General features: G+C 43.7%; 1 protein-coding gene across 5 annotated transcripts in view; it reads right to left on the bottom strand.

Moving 5' to 3' along the window:
- Nucleotides 1-12,717, bottom strand: part of oxr1a (oxidation resistance 1a) — a 161,392-nt gene that overhangs the window by 43,930 nt on the left and 104,745 nt on the right. The window lies entirely within an intron of this gene.

The following is a 12,717-nucleotide window of genomic DNA, read 5'->3' on the forward strand; positions in this document are numbered from 1 at the left end:
TATGTGTGGGAAAATGTGACGATTTCTAAAATGACAATGACTGCTTTCCTACTTCTTCAGGAAATAACTGGCAAGGTTGAAAAAGGTGAAGGAAGGGGTGTAAGGCAGAGGTGAAGAAGAATGTTTGGTCAGGGAAATTAAAGCAGAGGGATAAGGATAAGAAAAGGACACTGCTGGCAGACAGTCCTCAAGTCAGCTACTAATTATGATGAAGGGATGGATTCATGGGGTCGGGGCTTCAGATGATCAATGGGTTAAGGGTGATGGAGGAAGATGGAAGAAAGTACATGGAGAATATGGGGGGGCTGGGTGGGGGCATAGGGATGAAGGGAAAGGAGTGGATGGAATATTTAAATCCAGTTGATGAAAGACTGAAGCAAAAGATAGGAAAGGAGATTAAAAGAAACTAGAAGGAGAGAAACTCTTGGGACTTGAGAGGATGGCGCAAACGGGCCGACTTTGGTCTTTGACTTCAGCGAGCAGTGCTGGTTAAATGGCCTTAATGAACACTGCACAAGGCTTCGCCATTTGGAAGTGTGAGAGCAAGGAAAGACAATGACAGAGGAAGGTTGCCAAATTCGGGTGAAGGATTTATGTTGGACATCTGACCCAGTGCCCTGAAACGCTGCTCTCACATGTGTCACCCATGATTAATAATGAGAGCCTTTATTTGCGTCTTTCTTCAGGCACCTCACACAGCTTAAAAACATGAGTCATCCACCAGTGTTGCTATTTCTGGGGCTTAGGACTGCCTGATAGCAAGTGAGAAGGAGGGGGGGGGGGGTTAACGGAGCTGCTTCAGGTGTTAATATCAGCCCAGTAAAGGGACGTGTATACTCTCGCAGCAGTGTGTCGCAGTGAGCTTTTCGCAGAGATGACGCAGTTATTTTTGATTTATGCCCACTTTTGAAGCGCGTTCTGCGCTATGTTAATCCCACGCCACAACGCAAGAGGGACAATCACGAACAAGCTAGGATTGTGGGTGTGGTGGGTGGCGTGTTTCTCTTCCGGTTACGGAGGTCATTCAACAACAATGGCAACTGGACGAATGCGCACGTTGATTGAGATGCAGCTGATCGATCTAGAAATAGAAGAAATATTGCTACTACTGGAGCTGGCAGAGAGGCGAAAGAATCGTCACGGTTAGCGTCACCATTAGCCGGTTAGCAAACCGGAAATACGCATAGTGTAGAGCGGATGTAGAGTTGACCAATCAGAGGCCTCGTTTCTCTCCTCCCTGCGGCGATATCTGCGGCACTGTCTACGGTGAGTTACAATTTTGGGGAGGTGCACCAGAGTGTCTGCGTAAGGGGGGGGGGGCATGTCTGCGTTAACTGCGACACACACGCAGACGACCTGGTTTCCGACCATAAACAGGCATTTAAGATGCTGCTGGTTCATTTCATGAAATGAGCACTAAAGTCACGTTCAGGCTGAATTGATCATTGATTTTAATTTTATCCAGAAAAGTTGGTGGGTAATCAATTGGTTAACCCCAATAATAATTACAACTGCAACTTCCAGTATGCAACACTACAGATGCATGGACCCATTGGCAAATATTCAGCTTGTTGACTGCAATCAATCTATTGACCAGTAGGATAACATCAACCAACGACTGTGGCTGAAATCTATCTGGAGTGTCCTGGTTGTGTTTAATCTCCTTTGCCCCGAAACTGACCAGATTTATTTACATTTCCTTGTGCACAGCACAAAAACTACCAAGCCTATGTGGCTTGGTAGTTTTTGGCAAGAAAAAGTCATTGAGTTGGCAATGGTTTAAACGGGCTGCAAAGTCTGTGGAAACAGTCATTTATCTTAAACAAACTTAAACAAAGTCTTTTTATTTACAAAGTTACAATAAAACGTTTTCCTACATGAAAGCGTTTGTGTGACAAAGGGCTGAAATACTTTGCAACAGTTCAGTTATTTTCATCATCCCATTTCATTGTTTCACTGGCATTACAAGGAAAACAAACGCCAAAAACAACATGGGAAAATGATCATTACTATTGGGAAAGAATTTCCCAATCTGTTAATCCTAACTTCAGAGCGTAGCGGTTTCATTGTACTTTCATTTCTTAGCTGCTCAGGGTGAAGTTTGGCTTTAACATGAAAACAGCAGAGGTCTAAATAAGGTTTTTGCGAGTCGAATTGATGAAAACGTGCAAACGCTGACACAAGCCGCCATCAGGGTTTTGTGGGAACAAATCTGACCAGCAGCAGCTCCGACTTGCAACTTACGGGACTTAAAGGACTTGCTGGTAATGTTGGTGTCAAACGCCACAGGGTACCTAGAGGTCTGTAGAATCCACACCTCGGTGGGTCAGAGCTGTTTGGGCGGCATGTGTTAGGCAGAAGTACTCATAATGTTTTTTCCCAATTTAGCAACGTGCAGGTATTCTCCTGTCTGCTGTCTTAAGTGTCTGTTTGTTTACTGTTGGGTAAAAAGAAGCCATTGAAATTATGCCATAATGTAAATTATCATGAAAGCATGTATTTACAGTTATATTCAAATAACTTCCCAGTCTCACTCACATTAACGTCCTGAAAGGACTGAAAGTCAGATGTACTTCATCTCCATATTTGGAGTGCGCCAGCTTTTCCTTCTGCCTGCTGTGGGAACGGGCTGCCCGAAGCCGCCATACTTTTCACAAGGTTATTTATCGTTTGTTTTATTCTTCGCTATTAAAAAAGAATAATCAAAGGCTGCCACAGGAAGGGGTCAGGTAGCCACAGTGTGACTCAGCAAGCCTCGCTTCATCGCACATTTATTTGGCGTGTCGTGGCATACAGAGGGACTGAGAAGATGAGCTGCATGCAGTCCACAGTAGAAAGAAGACATTTGGGCAAATTACAACGTAATCAATGACTAAGAGTTTGGGAGGATTATGTGACTTCAGTCTCAGACCCTCTCTCCCCTGCTTTCACGGCTCCTGTCTGGTCCAAAGATTCTCCCCCATGCATTCAGGCCTCTTTCCTGCGGGTAGCTCAAACGTGGGAATAAATGTGTGTCTTAAATGTGTTTGACTTAACACATTGGCTTTTGTTGCACTTGAAGCCGTTTGGTCCATCAATGGATTGACTGAAAATGTGCAACAACATGAACTTTTTCAGACCAACTTTGAGATCGTTTTTGATTCCTGGAGGCTGCAGCACAACTTGAGTTGCAGCAAAGACTCGCACCACACAGCAGGTCTAGAAGATTGAACCCACTAAGATGGGAGCTGAAATGAAAATCATTACAATCTATACGTGCAAAACACCCACCGCGCTCCTGGTGTAAAGTGGGGGTTAAACTGGGTCTAAAATTGGTTCCGATTGTAGTCGAGTCCATTTCATATTCAAGTAGATTTAGGATTGGTCGCTTTTGGAATATTGATTTTCAAAAGCACTAGGAATTCAAAGACATTTTCAAACCATGTATTATATTTTGCCAGTTGGTCCCTATCCCAGCCGACATTGGGGAAGAAGAAGGGCAGACCAGGAGCAAGTCTTGAGTCACGTAGATATATTTAATGTTTCCAATCAACCTGCAGGAAACTGATGTACTTGGGAGCAGGCTGGAGCATCTGGAGAAAACCAACAAAGGCTCGGGGAGAGCCGTCAACTAACCAGAAGGGTTCAAATTCAGAACCATCTAAGCTGTGAGGTGACGGCGCGAAAGAAAACAGACGACAAAGCAAATATAGAGAATTAATAAAAAAAAAAGTAAATAAGTGTGGAGCATGTTGTCCTTTTCCTCATTTAGCCGTTTGAATCATGTCAGATAGAGACCCCTAAATGGTGAACCACCGCTGAAGTATAAATGTAATTGTAATCTAATATATCACCAATCGGCAAACCCAAAAAAAACGTCTCCAGAAAAACACGCAATGAGATTTCATACGGAAAAATTCCTTATGTTGCAATGACAATCTTGGAGTATGGGTTGTTTGACTGCACAGACTGTGGGCATGTTCCAAATCAATTATTCAGTTTCCAACTGAAAAGCGCGGAAGGACCGCTGCGTTCGCCAGTAGAAAACACGATTGGGCTGCCGATTGTGAATGATTCAGTTTATGCTGCTATTTAGAGCCTTCGTGTCATAACTGTGATTTCACGCTTTCTTGTGGGTCTCTCGTTAAGATTTCAGGTCACGCCAGTGCAGCAGACTGCAACTCGTAACCCCACTCAGTACACGCAAGAGGAGTTGATCTGCTTTTGTTTGGTGCAGAAAAACGCAAACGCAATAAAGACTTTAGCTTTTGTCCGCGCTTGACGTGTGCACACACAGCTCAAAAGATTCCATAAGTGCAGGTCGAGTGGGTAAAAGACAAATGCTGAGACGTCTCAAATAATAAACAGGGAGTGGAGTGGGAGGAAAGAACAAGACAGACGCACAACGGAAAAGAACAGCAGACATGCATTAGCAGCTGGGTAATGGCACATGGTGGGTCGGTAATTGGTCAAAAACTAAACCCGACCCTGGATGTTCGCACAAGTAATGAACATTTTATCCACACTTCAGACACACTGCGGAATATGGCACCATAGCATCCTCAATAACAAAAGCTCGGGTTTCATCCAACACCACAGGGGAACAGCCGCATCTGCTGTATCAGAAAAAGCTCTGATTCTGGAGAGGAAATCTGCTTCAGAGGTGCACAAATCACATTTTTGCTTCACTCGATCCACCCGCATCCGATGCCGCTTTGGCAACTTCATTTTTGTCCGAGCATGCTTTTTGGTTGTCTCGAAGCACGCGGCAGATATTTTCATTCAAAGTTTTCCTATCCTAAAAAAAATACACAAACTGCTTCTTATAAGTAAGGTAGCCAATAGATTTCTTTTTTTCTTTTTCACGCAAATGATTTAGAGAGATCAGTAAATACACGACGCCAACATCCTGCGGTTTCTTTTTGTATTTGATAATTACATCAATTTGATAATGACTGAGACACAAAATTGCTGAAATCAAATAAACACTTATCACTCCTCTGTTGGCATTGTCCCCGTTTGCCTTCGTAGATCTATCCTGCACTCCGTCTGCAGTGCAATTATTTAAAATACAAAGAAATGCGTCAACAGAGTAAATGCCCACCAGTAATCAAAACATAGTTTTCACAGCAGCCACACAGGCTGCCTGCTCGGCAGATGTGTCTGCCTTCATTTCTAGTTTACAAGCCTCAAGAAATAATTGCCTCTCAAGGCGGCAAAGTAATTGGCCGGTATCGGTTATCTCGAGGTGGCATATGATTGGTCAATTGCCACCTCTTACTGCAGAGGGGGTGTAACGGTTCTTATATGCCAAACCGACATCAAGAACAGCCACTGGGGAAAAAGATCTGCACTTGACTCCGGCCTGTGCGAGAGAACCTGACTGTGCAGAGCAGAATGGAGAAGACGCAGAGGCCAAACAGGAAAGGCGTGGAGAAACAGGGCCGTGGTTGATTTTATCTTTTCTCAACAGCACAGAGGAAAACATCTCAACAGAGGTGAAGCGAGGTCGCTAGTTATCCAATTTGTTGTTCAACCAAGTAAAACAACAGTTACCACAGCCGGCGTGAGCGTCTTTACTGGCGTTGTTTCCCATAAAGAACATTTTAAGTGGCTCATTAAAGGGCTGAATTAGAAGAACACCAGGTCAACTGTGTGAGGGAGGCTATGAGGCTGGCTCAAACAGTGAAAGGAGCCGCTGTTCATCAGGAAAAACAAAGGCTGTCTCTCATCGATCTGGGATGTAAACGGTCACAAGAGCTTACGTCGTTCTGAGTAACGTAGGAGAAAAAAAAAGAGGGAGAGCATCCAAGTCACAGCCTCATGGCTTGCAACACCGCCTCTGTCATTGGGGGTGGGGTGGGTTGTCTTCATCACAATTCACCACCAAGAGGAAAATTAAATTTGACTTTTGGAGTCCTGTTAGGTCTAAGTCTCGCCTCTCTGCAGCTCCGTGGTGTAATGTGTCGACATGGGGGTCTGTGACATGAAAACTGCGATGAACACCCTGCCAAGTGATAGATTTCTCTAACGAGTCAAAAAGACATTAAAAACATTGTCAAGAGATCATTCTTTCCTATTTTATAAAGCGGTTAATGAATAAGATTCAGAGCTACACACCTACTCTGCAATTACTCTCATTCAATAAAAGAAATATTAAAAGAGATTACTGAGGCACTGAACATCTCCTCCAAGGACATCGCTGTGAAGAGCTTATGAAGAGCACAATAAGATCCCTCATTTTTACACCTTTAAGAGTGCGGCACACTTAAAGCCAAGTGTTGCCAAAGAATCCATCTGAATGTCTAGGCAAATGCAAATGATGTATTCGATTCAAAACACACGATGTGCTCTGTGCCCATGCAATCTGCTGTGTATGAATCATGGCAGCTAAATATATAGTCCCCTTCACTTTGTACACAGCCATGAAAAAGTGAAGCAGGCAACGCACTGACAAACATTCCCTCATGGTCTGACAGAATACACAAGCAGCCAATTTTTGCTCTGCTCCCTTGTTTCCCCTGCCTGCTGGCTATATACAGCCCTCCCCAGATGTTATTTTTAGAAACCCCCCTTGTAAACAGTAGGGAAGGCCAGAGCTCTGCACCACAGCCATGCTGAACAGGTGCTGCACAGCGTTAGTCGATATAGCTGGAGACTTTCCTCAAAAGTTTAGGCGGGAGGAACGAGGGAGAGAGTAGCCCGATGTGTGGATACGGAGAATAGCCACAGTGGAAGATATGTATAAAAGATATAATGCAGTCACTTTGAAGAAAATGCCACAAAGTTAAGAGTTGGTGCTTGTTATAACTGTAGAGAAATGTTAATTCAAATGTTTTTGAGGACTTTTACATCACATTGTGCTTCAATTTGTGACACTGATAATGAAAAATACACCCTAGCTGATCATTTAGCACTAAAGCTGGTTAAATGACACATGAATATAGGTGTAACCTTACTAATTCTGTCATGCAACGCTACACTAACAGTATGCATCGCGTACTTTTACTGTTACCTTCCCTCCGATATAAAGAGGGACCATGGCTCTGGAGCCTCTGGAAAACAAAAGGCATTAAATAAGCCTTAGCCTTCAACATTTATTGGCATTAAAGGAAGGGAACGACATCAGCAGCCCTCTAGCACACTTTATTGCCTGTAAACGACAGAAATACCCAAGACCCATTTTCAAAACAGAATTAGCTCGCCAGCAAGTTAAATCAGAAATTCAATACGGTGGTTGGGCAAAGAGATAATAGGCCCGTTTCCCCACACAACACAGCAATGCTTTGCTAGTTCCTTTTCAGGTGTGAGAGTAAAAATGTGCTGTTGTGACACGGGCGGCTCACGCAGAACAACATTCTCCGATGTCAAGTGGATAGAAACTAAATACAAAGAGGATGGCAGAAAAGGGACATCAGGATTTTGGTTGTGTCAGAACCATGCTATTTATGTAACAATCAGATTCAATGAAGCCAGGATATTTCTCTGTACACTTTAACACTTAAGTTAAAAGTAATTAGAGCACACTGGATGCTCCAATTACCTCTCACGCGGCACGTTGTACGATGATAGAAGTGATGCATCATACTAACAGGAGTCCCATGTTCTCGGAGAGCTTCGGAAAGTAACTGACACGAAGGCAGTTCATCAAGAATGAGGCCATTATTACTGTGCAACTCGACGGTACTGCTCGCCGCTATAAGCTGCAGTCGTTCCATTGTGATGAATATACAGAGCAGGAGTGTAGTGGAGCCATCAACTTAAACACAGAGAAACACAGTGCGACAGGAAACAAGCCTGAGCCAACACTCTCAGTACCACTCAGCTCTATATTACACTCCCAGCCCCAACGGTCCAGCCTATACAGCACTCAGCTGTTAGAAGAAACTTTGCTGAACTGCAGTTTTGTGTGTGTACGTGCATGTCCGTGTCAGAACAGGAGGCCCCGGATCTGCCCTGTCCTCTCATTAACTCCCTCCCTGTGTCGATTAATCACACCCCCGTTGTGTTGCTGCTACAATAACGTGGCTTTAAACTCTTTCCACGTCCAGATGATCCTCTCTGGGCAGTCTCGACATTAAAACCCAGACACTGATCTGCACTGAGGTGTGTCAACGCTAACACACACTCAATTCAATTAATATTCTCACAGCGTGTACATGACTGTTTCCATAGCGATGAACCTGGTGCAGACTGGAAGGGAAAAGGTGTTATTGAGGAAAAAAAAACACTAATCTGAGTGGCGAACCTGTCTGCATTAGACAGTGGCAGGTTCAGCTTGTGGGAAAGTCACATTGCTCTGACTGAAAGCAATAATCTCAATGATATACCACAGACAGCTATACTGCTAAAGCTGTTCATTCATGTATACATCAATACCTTTGATCTGTAAACTAGCAAATTTCCCAATGTGTGTATTAATAACATGACAGCCCCATCTTAAAACTGTGAGGTGCTTCCACTGTACCTGAAAGAATGCAGACGATGCACCGACGTTACACAAGCTTTTATCGGTTGTTCCTGTTACCGTGTGCGCACATACAGAGAAAAAGCAATTAGGCGATTAACAGATTAGTTGATGGGGAAAGAAAATTAATTACGCTGGAATAGATAGAGAATCATCGACATCAAAGGTTAATCGACAGGCAACAATGCCATTCGCTGGCCACAACTTCAGAATTGTAAAGACTCGTCTATTATACAGTTTAGAATTGTAAAATGCTTAATTCTCTGCTCTGGAAAATTGGTCACCTTGGGCTAGGTTACGGGTAGCCTGGTGACGCCATCCTACGTACTTCCGCCCAAAGATTTTGGCTCCGCACATTGTCTGGCCCAACCCCCCTACCTCGGTTCGCTCAGTGTTTCGCCAATCAGCAAACAGTTGAGAGTGGTGAAGCAGAACTCACCCGCGGAGTCCATTGTAGTCCATGTAATTGTAGTTCAACCGCAGCGGAAATAAACATGGCGACGGAAGAAGAGACGCTAGAAGCTATCCATGAAGTTGTCTCAACTCTGGAGAGCATTACACAATTAAAACAAGAGCAAGAGGAATGCCTCGTCAATTTTGTTAGTGGCAAGGATGTCGTAGCTCTCCTTCCAACTGGCTTCGCGAGAGTAAGCATGAACCTCAGCGCATAACCTACATCATTTCTAAACATTACTGATTGGTTAAGGGAACTCCAATGAATTTAAGTTGCTGAGTAAGGTCCCACCCTCCATGGGAACGGATTCCTCTTGGGTTTTTCCAGACTGTTTGACGGAGTCAACAGTCGGCTTTCACCCAGGCTAGGTTACGGGTGCCAAACCTCAAAGTTCTTTTTTTAAAATCAAATCAATAGCAACAAGTTTCACAACCACAGCAGGATATTTTGAAGATGTTAAAGGATACCAATCACAGGAGAATCCATCTTGCCAGGCTCCCAGCTATCAATTTTTTACCAAAACAGCGTAGTTTGGACCGAACAGCCTCTGATCTTGGCAGCTAAGTTGTGGTCACAGTCAAAGACGGCTCCTCTTCACCGAGCCCCTCGGCTCGTAACACTTTGTTGATGCGACTAGTCGAAATTTGCTTGTTTCTGAGATGACATCCCTCATCCTATCCCTTTCTGAAAGTGTCCCTCTCCAAGTGATTTTTACAGAACACTTCCCAGTTGGTTCTGTGTAACAAACCATCTGATGTGTCAGATTAACAAAAACTACCAAGTTTGCACAGGCTTGCACTGACTGTCTGCTCAGCTTCATATACTTAAAGAATCACATACATATTCTTTAAACAGAGGGAATATATATATTTAAAAACAAACTTGAGTACCTCCCCTATCTTATTGATTTAGTGAAACAATTGTGTATTTCTAAACCTTATATTGTACTGGAAGCATTTGTTTGACTGACAGCCATATCATCCTACATCTAATTCAGTTATCCTGAGCCACTTTCTATCAACCGGTTATGCAGTTGCATATGAAATGTGTGCACATATTTAACTGTAAATGCAAACAGGTGGTTTTTTTTTTAAATAAAAGAAGTCCATTGATTCGGTGCAAGAGCTGCAGTAACTTTGACGCAGCATTTCACTTGTGTCTGTAATCCTGTACGATACACGGACTATGCAGGCTGCACATTGGTGTGTTGGTTAGCGCTGTCACCACACAGCAAGAAGGCTTCTGGTTCGAATCTCGGTCGAGGCCTCTGTGGGGAATTTAAATCCCTGTGCAAGCATGGGTTCTCTCTGGGTACTCCAGCTACCTCCCACAATCCAGTTAACTGCTCACGCTTTAGTTGTGCACTCTTCACATTACATAGCTTCCCATCATTTCAACACCGATTTAATAAACATGACTGCAATGTTGTCACCTGAATAAGTTCAAAACGCAGCGCTCATTTTGATTGTGACGCTTGTAGTTTCTTAGTCCGTTGAAAGTTGACATTTTCCAACATACAAAAGAGTTTCGCACGGCTGTCAGACATGTCAAGGATTCCCATAAAAATGAATGGAGACGCAAACACAGTATGGTGCACTGTTCCAGAATTTTTTTCAAAATAAGACGTAAACCGACCCAAGGAGCGCAGAAAACACGGGAAATCGTGATAACAAATGAGTATTAGAGACACATCCCTTCCTCTAACAAACACAAGCGCAGTATCCTAAGCAGTCGGAACTAATAAAGGCCGCAGGCTTTATTTGAGCGAATACAAAAGCTACTCTAATGCTTAAGAGTAAACTGTGATCCACGGTGTCAGCAGCTCAAACTGGGAGGTTCTGCTTGTCACCAGGGCACTCCGCCTCCGCTAACCTGCTGCCAAAAGTATTAGACCTCCAGGACCACTAATCACGCTCTGATTCCTCCAGCCTTCGGCTTTACGGTTATTGCACTCTGTGCAATATCTCTCCCCAAGTCAAAGTTGAGGGTGAGTTTGTGAGGAGGAGTATGCAGGAAAAGGGGGTAAAGGGCATGTGCTGAATGGCGTGGCTCAGTATAACCCTTTATCGACTGGATCAATGCCGATGGTAGATATACATGATGTTTTGCCACAACATTTCTGTGATTCATCTTTAGTAAGAGTACACTGAACTTGTGTGAAGATCGACAAAGAGGATGAGCATTGACCGGGGTTCATTCATTTCTGAGAAGCCCCAAATGAACAAAATAATGATCCGATTGTCTCAAGAAAAAGTTTGAGACAGAAATCCGATGATTAAAGAAAAACGGAACAAAGTTGGCATTAAAACTCGTCTACTCCAGCTATGAGGTACACTGGCTTCTGTCACCGTGGCACTCATCACAACAGCAACACTAACCTCTAAGGTGACAGCACCAATCGATAGCAGGAGAAGTGATGATCTCAGCAAACAGAAACACAAACCCTGCATAATCTGAATTCCTGTGTGGAAAGCAAACTGTTCTGTATCCTAGTCAAAATTTGACCGGATCTGGTTGTCTGCTGCGGGGACGCCTTGCGGTTAAGTGATCGGCACGACAGAGAGGAGGAAGTGGAGCCACAGAGACATTCTGCCACCTTAAACTTTCTCTCTGAATGATCATCCTATAAATATATTCATGTTGTGTATAGCCAAACTCAAAGTATGGACCTTCTATTTAAGTGAAGTGCATGTTGGTTTTGTCAGATGATGTGGGGGGAAAAAAAGTCTTAAAGGGCTGCTTTTCAGTCTTAATCTTAACTGTGTACTAAAGTTAAAGGCATTAGAAATACTCAAAATGATTCCAACACCACATATAACTTTCATTCACCTATTCTCCAGATCATTTTTTAAAACTGTACCTTTCTAATCATTCCTCAGCGCTGCAATCGCAATGCCTCCATCTTCTTGGCCTACGATCAAAGCCAAAGACAACCTCAGGCACATTAGCTGGGGATTTTCTTAATGTCATGGGAACATTGCCAATTAAAAGCAATCCACGGGGTCTTTGGTTTTAAGGAACCTCGTGACCATTCCTGCACCCCTGACATTTTTAGAGTTAAGAAAAGCGGCCCATGTAAAGAGATAATGTGGAAGGCAGCTGAACCTTTAAACCATGTTTGTGTTTGAGGACCTGCCAAACTAGCCTCAACATGGGGATTAACTACATGTGTCAGTGGGCAGGTTATGAGGCGAGGCGTTTCAGGCGTTTCATGCAGCTGAAGAGCTGCGTTTTGCGTGAACAACGCTGTGGACCTTCTGCAGACCTGTAACACACACTTAAGGCTATAACATCAAAAAAAGAAAGTAAAGCAGCACAATATGTCACTTGTAACTCGAACCGAGAACATCTTTACTGCGCAGCCGTAAGTAATATTCAAGTAAATAATGTCATAAATATCCCTCTGGAGAACTGAATTAAAGCACCCAGCAAAGTGAGAAAAGTGCTCCATTTATTCAACCACAGTCTGGAATAGTTGACAAGTAACAACACAGACAGCCTCATTTCCATTTAGCCAAACAAGTCTGCTGAGATCAAGGGGAGACAGCGTCTCCCCAAATCCATCTGCATGACTAACAACCTCGCAGGAGGACTCTGCAAATTCGACGAACCATTTCTCCTTTAAGCAATAAAAATCCCAACTTGTCTTACAAACTGCTTCAAGTGCAAACTTTTTCTTCTCCGCAGCACGTTAAGTTTCGCCTCGAGGGAGTCTGAGACGAGGAACACCTGCGCTGTTTCTCGCCATGCCTCTTTTCCGGCAGGTGCCATTTTAAACCACACAAAGACTGCTTCGTCAAACATTCACAGAAGATCG

The sequence above is a fragment of the Odontesthes bonariensis genome, chromosome 5 (assembly GCF_027942865.1).
Source record: "Odontesthes bonariensis isolate fOdoBon6 chromosome 5, fOdoBon6.hap1, whole genome shotgun sequence".
NCBI lineage: Eukaryota > Metazoa > Chordata > Actinopteri > Atheriniformes > Atherinopsidae > Odontesthes > Odontesthes bonariensis.